Source organism: Macaca nemestrina, chromosome 10 (assembly GCF_043159975.1).
Source record: "Macaca nemestrina isolate mMacNem1 chromosome 10, mMacNem.hap1, whole genome shotgun sequence".
In the NCBI taxonomy this organism is placed as follows: domain Eukaryota; kingdom Metazoa; phylum Chordata; class Mammalia; order Primates; family Cercopithecidae; genus Macaca; species Macaca nemestrina.
The window spans coordinates 133,048,706-133,062,919 of NC_092134.1; the positions used below are offsets into that span (position 1 = coordinate 133,048,706).

A 14,214-nucleotide genomic window follows, 5' to 3' on the forward strand; every position below is an offset into this window, starting at 1 on the left:
ATTTGTTTAATGCAGGAGACACACAGTCCCTTCCTCGTTTGTTTCCATACTTCAGGGATTAATATAAGTGCTGGGGTTTTGTTGTACAGATTGATAAAACTATCAAAGGCCAAGCTATTGTCCAAAACAGGATAATTTCACTAGCTTTGAGAGTATTTGTCAAAAATATGTTTTCCTAACTTTTTTTTTTTTTTGCAAAATAACCTAATTAGCCTGATGGTCATAATTTCATACTTACTGGAAGCCAGTTCCGTCTCCTTTTTTGTTTATTTTAAAAAAGTTTACATTTCTTATTTTAATATTTATTTATTTATTTGAGACAGGACATTATTCTGTCCCCCAGACCGCAGTGCAGTGGCACAATCACAGCTCACCGCAGCCTGGACTTGCCAGGCTCAGGTGATCCTTCCACCTCTGCCTTTTGAGTAGCTAGGACTACAGGCGCCCAACCGCCACACCCAGCGAAGTTTTGTATTCTTTGTAGAGATGAGGTTTTGCCATGTTTCTCAGGCTGGTCTCAAACTCCTTGGGCTCAAGCAGTCTGCCCACCTCAGCCTCCAAAGTGTTAGAATTACAGACGTGAGTCACTCCATCCGGCCTCTCATTTTTTGTTTCTATCCCTCCATTTTTCTTGGGCTAGATGACATTGACTCACTATTTTTCAGAAAAGAAAATAGAGGTTCAGAGAGGTTAAGTGACTTGCCCAAGTTCACACTGCTAACCTATATAGCAGGGCCAGGACTCAACTCAGACTGTGAGATGCGGCCGGTGTTCGGAACAAAAATGTGCCTCATTGTGTTACCTCCCTCAGGACCAAGGAGAAAGGAGAGAAACTTGGGGATCATCAGACCAGCCATGCCAGAGCTCACAGCATTCTTACTCAGTCCCACGAGTCTACAGAGTGTCAGCACTCAGATGGATTTTGGAAACAATCCAGTCTCACCCCTCGATTAACAGACGTGGAGACTCAGGCCCAAAGAGGAAAAGTGATGTGTTCAAGGTCACACAGATTAGTGGCAATGCCTAGACTTGAACCAAGATGAGCAGAGTCTGGTGCACTGCAACATTCCACCTTCCTCCTCCACAGCAGGTGCAGGGAGGGTCCACCCTTCTGGTCACTACAGCATGTTGCAGTTTTCTGTGCCAGTGCGCTTCCTCTTAGGAAGAAACATTTCTGGGCTGGGGTAGCTAGCTCCCCCTTTTAGCCATGTAGAATTTCTCTCTGGGCATTTTAGGTAGGAGTGCTGTCTATATTTCTTAAGTGTCTGAGTCTACCTTGGCTACAGAGATGAATTAGGAAAAATTCGTCTCTCCTGTGGATGTGTGCAGAGTTCTCCATGCACAATAAAGTGTGAGTGAAAAGCAGCAAATGCTATTAGCAGCAGGGCAAGCTGAAACTGCTGTGCCCTTTTTTAAATGTCCTCAGTCGTCTTCAGATCCATCCATGTAATTATCTTCTAAGTGCATTCTCAAAAATGAGATTTTAAATTTCAGGGTCTATTTACAGCCAGATGATCATAATACTCCCCTGCTCAAAAAGCTTCGATGACCCCTATGCCTTGAAATTAAAGTCACAAATTCCTCTCTCATCATCCAAGGCCACTTGTGATCTGGTCAAAATCTATTTCTAGTAGTATTACCCACTGTTTCCTTTCCAGGCACTCAACTCAGTCTACCTCCAGCAGATTAGATTTCCTAGAAATAACTGCTCCTCCTTCTACATCCCATGAACAAAAGTTTTCTGAAAAGGAATCTGGAGGAAAGAGACTATTTCAGTGGACAGTTTGCAAAACTGGGTGTTAGGTTTTGAAGGGAAGGCGAGGGTTAAAGAAAGACACACATAAGGGGGTGGCTTAATAGCAAATGCAGGCTTTATGTCCAGCATAAAACCTACAGAAGTTAGGGACCAGCATAATGCCAGAGCCCAATGCTGCTTACAAGCCTGGGGCAATTTATAGCTATGGGCCGAAGGGGTCTGGGCAGTGTGGCTTGCTGCCTGGGCCTGGCAGGATGTTGGTAAGATGTTCCCATGCTAAGACGGTTCTGGCCCTTGTGCCAGTGGGATTTCGTTGTGGTGTTCTGGGTGTTCCTCGGACCTTTGTCTAGCAAGATATGATAGAGATGTGTCTTTGGTTCGGCCTTTGTCTGCCTTGTGGTTAGGTGGTTAGGCAGACTGTTTCTCACACCTGAACCCCTGTTCCACTTTGACCAACGTCTGCAAAATAGCAGAGAGAGCTTACAACATGGTGCAGTTTGGACTAACACCGAGAGACCAGACTTCACTGTAAAATGAAAGTGTGTTCAGAGAACAAAGAGAGGAGTCGGGCTTTATAGGAAAATTTGCTGCCCAGGTTCCCCATCAGGTTCATTTGCATTGGCTTTCTTCGGATGCAGCTGAGCCCTGATTAACCGAGCAGATGAGCTCTGATTGATTGGTTTCCAAGCCCTAAACTGGGAGTCTCTGTTAGACTGTTGCTGGCTGGTGGTGGGAGGGGCCCAGCAGCAGTTTGTCCCGGGAACAACAGCAGGCGCGGGTTTGGCTTGATTGCGAAAAGAGGGGTCCTGTGATGCTCTTACATCTTTCTGAGAACACAGAGTACGTGACCGCTCCCACACCTGGCTGTAGCCACTGGGTTTCTGTTTTAAATGTGAGTACCTCAGTGAGTCATAGGGAGTCCATTTGGTCTATGAGCCCAATAAAGTGGATATACTTTAATATTCCCAATCCTGCTCTCTCTTGACAAACCACTTTCTCTGCTCAAATACAGATACTGGAGTGTGTATCTTTTCTCCCCTTAAGGACAGGACCTCTCGGGCTTGCTTTTATTAGCCCCACCTAGGAGAGAGCCCGGCACATGTTAGGTCTTAATCAGCACTGAGCAAATGAATGACTGCGTTCATTCATTTACCCTTCCCGGTTCCATGCCTGGGAAGAATGAGCTACCTCTGAAGATGGGTAACGTCTTGAGATTTTCACAAAAGAATATAAAGCTAGCACGTCGAAGACAGTGTGATACTCCTCTGTTTTTAGTTTGTTGTGTTTTTTTTTTCCTGAAAGAAACACAGCACATTAGGAGTTGAGATGATGGTATTGACTGTCCTTGTGGTTTGTGTGCAATTTTTAACCAGGATTCATGGCTGGGGAAACAAAAGCACTTCTTTGCCTGTATAACTTTGTTCCCTTCCTTTATTACTTCAAATAGGCAAGATGTGGTTTGCATTCATTTCACTGCTAATGTTGTTCAGATATTGCTCTCAGAGATCACTAAAGATCTCCTCTCCCCTTACACATTCCACTCATTTGTAACCCAGATCCTCAGTGCGGTTAATGGAGAGCCGCTCAGCCCCGTAACTTCTGTGCATAAAGCAGTAGGTAGTGGGTCCAGTTGTGTTAAACAGTAGGTAATATCGGTATCTTTTAACCTTACTATGAGAATCTTAAAGACGGAAGCATTATCCTATGCTTATGATTGCTGTAGACAAGAATGTGCACCAATCCTCCCAAGAGTATAGAGATCATCACCATCACCATTGTAAGGTGACAGCTTTTTACAGTTCACATACCTTTTTCCTGGTTATTCTCCCTCTTAGTCACTGCAAAAGTCTCGGGAGATAGGTGTGAATCTTTCTAGGGCACAGCTGAAAAAGTTAAATGTCTCGTCCTAGAGCACACAGCTCAGCAGCACCAAGAATGAAATGTTAAATCTGGTGTGTTTCCCTCTATGCTGTAGTGAAGCTCCACTGGAGATTTACCAAAGTCCTTGATATTTTAACCTAGCTATCAACTTCAGCCCAGAGAAAATCTTCCAAAAGTAGATTCATCCATCAACCATAACCTTAACTCTGAAGCCAGGAACTAAAAAGAACTTCTCAAGTTAACGCAATTGTCATGAAGTCTCACTTCCAGGACCAATTATAATCTGGATTTTTTGTCTTCATCCTCCCAGATGTGTCTGATCCCACTGTAACCAAACCCTGAATCCTAGGGCATTTCTTCTGCTTATTTCACTCTTTCTGTACATATTTTCCAGGCACTTCCACCACTCATCACCCTCCAAAAGCTGCTGATCCCTAAGCTTGTGCAGTGATTAATGATTTTCATGTCTTTTTCATATGCCTGCAGTTATGCTACAAGCTCTCTTGGCAAAGGACTAGCCAGGTATGCCTAATATACACATTTGTGTGATTTAACAAACTGGTTTCTACCACTTTCAGCCTGAAGTGACAGTGCTTTTTAACGTTGGTTGCTGGCAGGGGGCTGTTGCCTCCTCCCAAGCGCTTCAGCTGCCTTGCACGGCCTCTCCTTGGCTTCTGTCTGACCCTGCCAGCAGCTCTTCATGGGACCCATCCTGACCCTCAAAGAAAGCAGAAAAGGGGGTTCCTGATGCAAAAAGAGCTTTCATCTGAGGAAGGTGAGTCCTTTTTAAACTATGAGGCCTAAAGAGACGTTAAAATGAGATCACACCTTGCTGCCCGCTTTGAGTTATCTATGCATCTCTTAAAACTGCTTGCTATTGCCACAAGTAGCCATCAATTACTTTTAATTTAGGACAATTATTATAGTGTCTCACCAGAAGTATAAGCCACATCTTATAACTTAACAATAACCAATTGCTCATCAATTTTATTTCTGTAATCCAAAGAGAGTTTCTGATCCACAGTTTTGTACCAGCCCACTCTCTGTCCCAGTCCTTTGTCTTTAAAAACCTGCTGGTAACAAAGGCTCTAGGAAGCTCACAGCCAAGAGTACTTGGGTCTGAGTCTTCCAGGCAGCTGTCCTCACTTTGACTCAAGTAAACTCTTTAGATTCTACTTTGTGTCTCAGCCTCTTCCTTTCGGGTCAGCACTGGGGGGAGTAAATGAAGGCCCCTGCTCCTTCTCTGTCTGAAGCTTGGACTTCTCCTGAGAGGACTTCCTATTCCAAGATAGGAGGGAGTCTCACTCAGGAGAAGAAGGAGCTCCTGCCTCTGAGGACACGGTTCCATTCAATGAGGTCAGCAGGGCTGTTGGCAGCTTCTGTTAATTCTGTTGGGGTAGGCACGTGGCAAGTGGCAGTTATTTGAGCTGAGGATGCTGGGATGGATTTTTACATGAGCGGTTGGCCCTTACATCATGAGACCAGCCTAAGTGTCCGAGGAAATGGAACAGCAGGGAGGGGGACATCACACCCACCACCAAAACTTCTTGTTAGTCTCTGGCTTCCACATCCTTCCCCAAAACTTCAGCCCGATTCACAGCCTCATTTTTCCATCTTTTCTCCATTCCTCCATGGGAGAGCTTTCTGTTGGTACAGGAACAGCTGCGAAGTGGGAAAGATCAAGGGTAGTAAGAGCTGCCCCACATAATCTACAGAAAGCTTTGCTGGAATTGGGTTGTGCATCTCTGAACCTGAGCTAGATCTGTTGGGTCAGGGACCATACTTATTTACTGACCCAAGAATTAAAAGAGGAGGTGACTAAGAAATGCTTGTTTGATGAATAAATAAACAGCTGACTGTTTCTATGAGCCTGAAAACTGCCTGCACCAGCACAAAAGTAAAGCCCCAACATCCTCAGGTCACACCTACTAGAAAAATATATGTCAACCCCAGAATAATGTGGGCGACGTGAGGCAAGTCTGGAGCAACACAGGAAACTGCCTTCCTCTTCTGTCTTCTCTTCCACCGTGATGCTAAAAATCTCATTAAGGCTGGTCATCTAATCAGGATGTAAGAGGGTCATTCTCTGTGGCCATTCCAGTTTCCTGGAAACTTGGCTTTCTCCTGACCATTGCCCCATGAGCGTGGTGCTGACAAGCTTGAGCTCTGACATCAGAAAGTCCCCAGTTTGAAACCTCTAGCTTCTTGCTAGCTATGAGACTCTGGGCAAATTAATCTCTCTCAACCTCAATTTCTCAATCTGTAAAATGTTCAAGGTCAAGCAACTCACTTTCCCACATTGTAATTGATGAAACTAAAATTCAGACTCAGATCTGCCTCACTCCACAGTGTGTGCTTTTTCCTTCCCACTCATCTTTTTCTCTTTCTATTAAGAATTTCGTAACACGTTTGAGATTCTGTCTCAACTCATATCACTAAGATCATCTGTCACGTCTGATGATCAAATAGAAGCCAGACTAAGATTCAGTCACAAATGTTATGGCTAAACCTTTCTTATTATTTCTTCTTAATGTTTTTCATTTATACAGTAAAACTTGTATCCTAGTATTATTGGCAGGCTAACTTATGCCCATGAGACATGTAGCTTAAATCTCTATATGGGATAGGAGAAATATTCTCCCTTTGTTTGTGATTTGAAAGCTTTCCATGAATGCTAAAGCGATTTGTTAAGATATCTTCACCTGTAAGTATTTTTTCCCTCTTAAAAGCCAAATTCATCTCTGAGTTTTACTAAAATAATCTAATTTGCTCATTTTCTCTAACCATTCCAAGCTAAATCCCAGGAAATACTAAAGAAGCAATGCACAGACACAGTATCATACAATGTGAGACACAGTATTACACAATTGATGTGAACTTCTAGGCACAGTGTGCTCATAGTCTGTCCAGAAATAACTTTGTGGCAAGCATAGCTCCAGTCTAGCTGCCTGGCAGCCTGGCAGGATATTATTATTACTGACACTAATTTACTTTTTAATGTAAATTTACCCAGAATATATTAAAGAAATTTCAAGAAATCAAAATCAGGGATTATAACCTGACATAGTTCTAAGGAATCACCGGTTCCATGTTAGTTTAGCATTTGGTTAGCTTTTTCAAAGTCCATGCTTGAGAAACATTTTCGCTCTCCCAATCAGAGTATTGTAGTTTTTTTTTTTTTTTTAGCATACTATTGTGCAGATAAATAAATGAGATATTAATGCCATTGCAAGTTCTGGCTTTGTGTAGGGTTTTCTAATGAAGCCTATTTAGGATCCTGGATTTGTCCAAGCTGTTCTGATTATCCCATCATTTTTAATATGGATAATCTACAATCTCTCATCTATTACATATGTTAAATTCTGGCACAAGTTCAACTGCTCTTCATTGAAACTGAGAAAAATTTTAGGATTACTTTGCTAGAATCCAAAGATGTTAAATAGTACCAAAAAAAAAAAAAAAAAAAGCAAAACCAAGAATCTCTGAGGCATCCTTAAGAACTCCCCTTGCATGTTCATTAGACAACCCTTTACCCAATGCATCTCTAATAGTCTGCTGAAAACACTCAAAGGCAGGTAATTTTCATGTAATCAACTAAATAAAGTGTTTAACAAATATGGCAAGTATTAATATTTTTAACTGTTTAAGTAAACTGTTTATGTAAAGTGCAAATATTAATATTTTTAACTGTTTATGTAAAGTGCAAAAGAGTTATTGATTAGGAGAGTAGCTCTGAAGCTGAACAGCCTTGGTCTAAATCCCAGTTCTGTCATCAACAAGCTCCATTACTGTTGATAAGTTATTTCGATTATCGATGTCTTAGTATCTTTCCTTATAAAATAGAGGTGATGATCGCTGCCATCTAATAGCACTGTAGCGATCATATACGCAGAGCTTACCACACTAATTGACATTCAAAAATAGTAGCTCTCAAAAAATTATTATTGGAAATTTGAGAAAAAGAATCACACTAAAAAAGGATAAAAGGCATTGAAAATAATTCCCCAAAAAGAAAATAAAAATTTCTCAAATCATATAGGACTTATTTTTTAACATTAAGAGGATTCCAACTAATTCAAATTAAATGGATAAGATGCCTTATCTTCACTATGAGAGTCCAATAGCTTGTTTTCTTATTTCAATGAAAATATGTAACGATGGTGAAGATTCAGTGAGAAAGGCGCTTTCATACTAGCTGCTGGAATTCTACATTGACACAACATATTTGGTGAGCAATACGACAATCAGAAGACTAAAAGAATGTTGCATATTTTGTCTTGGCAATTCCTCTTCTGGGAATCTTTCTTAACTGAACAATTCCTAATTCAAAAGCTGCTTACTATGTAGTTATACACGAAGACATATGCTACAAAATTATTAATTACTAGGAAAACAAAACGAAATCATCTATATATTATATAATAAAAGAATAACTAAATTTCATGTAGTCACATAAAGATATGTTTATGCAGCAGAAAATTGGTATTTATGAAAAGATTGGCATAATACAGAGACAAGTTTTCTTAGTTATCATGAAAAGTATGACAGCCATCATGAAAAATATTCATTAAAAATTAGAGGAAAATAAATTATCTCTCTGTGTGTCTATCTTTCTATCTATATTTTGAGATTCTGTTTTATAACTGAAGTATGGACTCTGTGACCCTCCCCTAAAAGTCTGTTCATCTCTTTTTCAGTCAAGACTGTTGACCACTTTTTCACAACAGCCAGTAGACGTCAGTGACCATTAACCACTTTTCTCATGCATTCTATTTTCCATATTTCCAAAATACTTTCCCTTAAGCTGAATACAACTTCTCCCTCTGCATCTGTTTTCCATGAGCACATCTGGATTCACTGGTATATCTATCACTTCCATGTCCTTTTCAGGATTGGTGAACCATGTCATCATTTCCTGCTCCTTGCAGAAACTTCTTCTCAGTCCCTGGTTTTGAGCCTGTGTATCTGTCTCTCTCTTCTGTTTTTATTTTAGGTTCAGGGGCACAAGTGTATGTTTGTTAGACAGGTAAACTCATGTCACAGGGGTTTGTTGTACATATTATTTTGTCTTCCAGGCTCTAAACCTACTACCCAATAGTTATTTTTTCTGGTCTCCTCTCTCCTTTGACCTTCTACTCTCAAGTGGGCCCCAGTTTCTGTTGTTCCCTTTGTTGTCGCCGTGTGTTCTCATTATTTAGCTCCCACTTATAAATGAGAACATTTGGTATTTAGTTTTCTGTTCCTTTGTATGTTTGCTAAGAATAATGGCTTCCAGCTCTATCCATGTCCCTGCAAAAGACATGATCTAGTTCTTTTTTGTGACTGCAGAGTAGTCCATGGTGCATAGGTACCACATTTTTTTAAAAAATCTGGTCTGCCATGGATAAACATTTAGGTTGATTCCATGTCTTTGCTGTTGTGAATGGTGCTGCAATGAACACGTGTGTATGTATGTCTTTATGGTAGAACAATAAATCACAATGTTAATGGCAGTTTGTAGAATTAATTTGAGGTAATTTCTTATGCTTTTCTTTATATTTTTCAAATATTCTACAATGACAATACCTTGCTCCTCTAGTAATATGAATGTAAGCATATAAATAATTAAAGTTACCTGGTTAATCTCACTTGTTGTCTCTGAACTTTGTGTCTCCCTGCAAAGGCAAATCTCCTGAATAAATGCTTACTTAGCACGTGCATCTACTTGGAATCGAACATCTGAAATAGTTACTGTTTGTGGTGCACTGACTGTAACTTCAAACTTGGGCAGCACTAGAAACAAAGAGAAATATACTTCAGTCCCCATAAACACTGGTGAGCAAAACTTATTGCAATCATATAGCTTAAGGTGCTTGCCGGCACCAGCTTTCACTGTATGTCCATCTGGACAGATCATGTTCTGTTGCCCCAGATTCCGTGTGGCACCAGTCTACATGATGGTGTCTCACTAGTCATTAACTCTTCCTCTTTCTTTTCTCTGTCCTCAGAATTCCAAGTTTTTTCCATTGTAATCTCTAAGATCTCTCCTGGCAGATTGGGCTCTAGAAAATGTATATTTTCTAGGGAGAAAAAAAAGGCAGAAATCAGAATAAGGATACTGGGGGAGGAGTGAGGAGCAGGAAAATGCTGATGATGAAGCCAACCAGGCCAAGGAAGGGAGATGAGAAAAACCAGATTCAAGCTTCACGTACTCCTGCCTATGTCTAACATCAAAGGTGTTTTGTTCCATCCTTTGAGTCCTTTATCTACATAGGAAAACTACAAATAGCAATTGGTTACCCTGCACCTTGACAGTAAATTGGTGTGTCAGTGTCTTTCCTGATTTTCTTTTCACAACAATTGAGTAACCTCCAAACACTGTTTCTGAAGTCAACGGGAATGAGAGGAATCGTACAGTACGGACTGTTTTGTGACTGGCTTCCTTCTTTCCACATTATGTCTGTGAAATTCATCCATCTTGTGGCAGACAGGAGGAGCTCACTGCCTTTCACTGTCTTGTAATCTTCCATGGTCTGAGCACCCCACACTGTATCCATTCTATTCCTTCCACTTTTTGGTGATGATGAATGAAGCTTCTCTGAATATTTTTGTGTATGACTTTTGGTGAACATAAATGCTCATTTCAGTTTGGTAGATACGTAAGAAATTGAATTGCTAGGTCATAGTTTTTTCTTACATGTAGCTTTAGTAGATACTGAAAATTTCTTGTAGTTGTAGTTCAAGTTACACGCCCACCAAGTGCAGACAAAAGCACTAGTAGCTCCACACTCTTGCCAACACGTGGTATTTTCAGTCCTTTTCATTCTAGTGCATCTGGGGAATGCAGTGCTATATAACCTGCATTTTCTTTTCTTTCTTCTTCTTCTTCTTCTTTTTCTTTTCTTTTTCTTTTTTTTTTTTTTTTTTTTTTTGTTGTTGAGACATGGTCTTACTCTGTTGCTAAGGCTAGAGAACAACGGTGTGATCATAGCTCACTGCAGCCTCCACCTCTTGGGCTCAAGGAGTTGTCCCTCCTTAGCCTCTGGAGTAGCTGGGACCACAGACATGCACAGCATGCTCAACTTAATTTGTATTTTCTTGATGGTTAATGAAGTTGAACAGTTTTTCATACACTTAATGGCTGTGTGAATAGCCTCTTTTGTGAAATACTTTTTAAACATTTGGCCCTTTTAAAAAGATTTTTATTGTCTGTCATTTGTTATTAATCTGTGGGATTTCTTGATATATTCTGGATGCGACTTGCTTTGAAAGACCTGTATTATGATAATCTTCTGCTCTGTGGCATGTCTTTTTATCACATAATGATATTTTTTGATGAACCATATATTTTTTATTTTAATAAAGTTCAATTTATTAATCTGTTTTTACTATATTTTATTTTTAACAACCTTGTCAATATATTATTTATTATTTTTGTTTATTTACTATTTTTGTAGTTAGTGATTTTTTGTATAAAAAATATTTGCCTATCCCTTTGTTATAAAGATAATCTTATTTTTTTAAAAAAAATTCTAGACCTTCTTTTCTTCAATATACCATGCTTAACACAGATTGACTTTTTTTACCCTTCATGGTTTGGTCTAGGATCCATCTCAGATTTTTTTACATCAGGACTGAGGTGGAGAGTCATGGCTTCTATTTTTCTATATGGATGTGTGGTTAGCCCAAGGCCATTTATTGAAAGACCACCCTCTCCCCACTTAACTGTGCCATCTCTCCTGTGTCATCTGTCAGGTGTTACTGCCTTTTCACGTCTGTGCACTCTTGTTTGCGCCATTGGTCTTAGAAATTTATCCTTGTGCCAGCACTTCAGCATCTTAGCTACTGCAGCTTTAAAAGAAGTGTTGTTGTCTAGCAGTTAAGTCCTCCAGCTTTGTTCTTCTTTTTCAGGGCTGCCTTGGCTGTTCTTGATTCTTTGATTTTCCACGTATACTGCAGAATCATCTTCAGTGTATACCAAAAAAAATGCTGGGATTAATTGGCATTCCACTGAATCCGTACATCAAATTAGAAAGATTTGGCATCATGAAAATATTGAGTCTTCCAATCCATGAACATGATGTAATCCTCCATTAATTAGGTATTTCTTTAATTTTTTTCTCAGCAATGTTTTGTGTTTCATATTTTTCAGTGTAAAGGTCTTGCCTGCCTTAGTTTGATTCCTAGGTATTTTTTGGTTTTGGTACTATTGTAATGCTCCTTTCAAAAGTGTATTTTCCAATTGTTTATTGCCAGTGTATGGAATGCAATTGATTTAGGGGGGTTATTTATTTTAATTGTGATATAGATAACATAAAATTTACCATTTTAACCATTTTTAATTGTACAGTACAGTGGCATTAAGAATACTCACATTGTTGTGCAACAGTTCAATTGATTTTTAATATCAGTTTTGTTGAGGTGTGACTGACGTGTTAAAATTTGCCAGCTTTAGGTGTGCAGCTCAATGAGTTCTGATAAATGCATGCAGCCACATGGTCGTCACAATGAAGACTCCAGCATCCTTCAGAGTTCCCGTGTGCCCGTTAGGGCTCCTCCCCCGCAGCCTCCCTCCTGGCCCTCATATCCACAGACCTGCTTTCTCACACTGTCATTTTGCCTTTTCTAGAATTTCAGGTAAAAGAATCCTACAGCAGGTACCTTTTGTGTCTGGCTCCTTTCACTTCGTGTAAAGCTCTTGAATGTTAGATGTGTATCAGTAAGTTGCCCTGTTTTATTACTGAATATATTCCACTGTATGGGGATACCACAGTTTTTTTTAATCCATTTATCAGCTGAAAGCCACTTGGGCTGCTGTCAGTTTCTGGGGAGCAGGAGGAAGCTGCTGGAACATTCTTGTACAGATTGTTGTATGGAAATCTGCTTTCATTTGTCTTGGATAAACACTTAGAGGAAGAATTGCTGGGTACCATATTTGACTTTATAAGGAAATGCTAAACTGTTTTCCAGAGCAGCTGTGCCATCTTGCATGTCCGTCAGCACCATGTGAGTTCCCCTGTGCTGCAGCCTTGCCAACATGGATGTGTTTTTCAATTTCACCTGTTCTACTGCGGATGCCATTGTGATTTCAGGCTGCATTTCCCTAATGAATGATGATGTTCTGAATCTTTCCAGGCACTTTTTTTTTTTTTTTTTTTTTTTTTTTTTTTTTTTTTGCCATGTTGTATACTTCTCTGGTGAAGTGCCTGGTCAAGACTTTTACCCATGTAAAAAAATCAAACTGTTTTCTTATTGATTTATAAGATATAAGCCAGGCATAGTTGCATTTGCCTGTAGTCTTAACTACTTGGAAGCCCAAAGCAGGATGATCACTTGAACCCAGGTGTCTGAGGTCAGCCTGGGCAACATGGTAAGACCCTGTCACTAAAAAATAAAAAAAATTAAAGATATATGTATATCTCACCATGCTAGGCTGAATGATGGCCTCCCAAAGATGTTCACAACCTAATCTGTAAAAACTGTGAGTTTCTTACCTTACCTGGCGAAAGGGACTTTGCAGATATGATTCAACTAAGGACGCTGAGATGGGGAGATCCTCCTGGATTACCTGGCAGTGTCTGATGTAATCACTGGAGTCCTCATGGGAGGGAAGCAGAAAGGCCACAGTCAGAGATGGAGAAGTGGCCATAGAAGCAGAGGTCCGTGTGCTGTGGGACCATGAGCCAAGAAACCCACACCACCTCTGGGAGCTGGGAAAGGCAAGGGAGCAACGTCTCCCTGGAGCTCCAGAACGAGCCAGCCCTGATGACACCGTGACTTCAGCCCTCAGAGACTGACTGTGGACATTGGACCTCTGTGACTGTAAGATCCTAAGCTGATGTTTATTTGTGGGATTATGAACTCTTTCTTCAGTGGAGGACTTGAAGCTGGCTCTTCTGACTTTAAGGCTTTGTTGAATTATTCCTACCATTGTTTGGGGTGGAAGGGAGCAGGGTATCTCAGGTGGTGGGAACGGTGTGAGGAAGCCCCCAGGCAAACATGAGCACTGCCGCCTGGGGAGCAGGCACCTCTCAGATAAAGCAGTGTGTGCTGGGTCAGTGGGAGGTGAGGTCCATTCGGTGGATCCACTAGGCTTTGGAAGCAGAGAGTCTGGGCTGGAGATGGTGAGAAGCCATGTAGTGGTTGAAGTGCTTGGGGGTTTTTCAGAAGGGTCAGGGCTGCTGGCCCAGGCAGGAGCAGGTGCTGGGGAGACAGCACTTGCCTGCCTCCCTCCCTGGGCTCTGAGGAGGCATTCCGTGTGTGCTGTTCATTATTATTCCAGAACAGCGCTGCCAAGTTCCGTGGACCAAGCTGCTTCTGTGAGTGAACGGTAGGGAATCCAAGAGAGTAAGGCCATCTCATTTCTCAGGGACCCTCTGGCTCACTGGATGGCCTCATCCCTTAATCTTCTTCAAACGGGTGCTGGCCTCGCTGAAGACATTCTGAGCTGGCGCCGTCAGCCTGAGCAGCACTTCACTCCAGTCCACCCGCACTTCACTCTGGAGTGCACCCTGAAAAGACATGGATTTTGTTCAAGGGTGAAGTCATGTATGCCTCTGTCTGGGAGCTGGAATGTATGCAGTGGTCATCTTTGCTGC

At 41.0% G+C, this 14,214-nt stretch overlaps 1 long non-coding RNA gene across 8 annotated transcripts; it reads left to right on the forward strand.

The window, feature by feature from the left end:
• The first annotated feature begins 215 nt into the window (after nucleotides 1-215).
• On the forward strand, nucleotides 216-12,786 carry LOC105499899 (uncharacterized). 8 transcript variants are annotated; one of them, XR_011609387.1, is made up of 5 exons: nucleotides 5,458-5,707; nucleotides 7,804-7,865; nucleotides 9,300-9,451; nucleotides 11,528-11,717; nucleotides 12,066-12,786. It is a non-coding gene; the product is annotated as an uncharacterized lncRNA (long non-coding RNA). The 8 variants fall into 8 exon arrangements; XR_011609382.1 differs by lacking the exons at nucleotides 5,458-5,707; nucleotides 7,804-7,865 and adding an exon at nucleotides 216-5,186; XR_011609388.1 differs by lacking the exons at nucleotides 5,458-5,707; nucleotides 7,804-7,865 and adding an exon at nucleotides 5,185-5,322.
• Nucleotides 12,787-14,214: the final 1,428 nt, after the last annotated feature.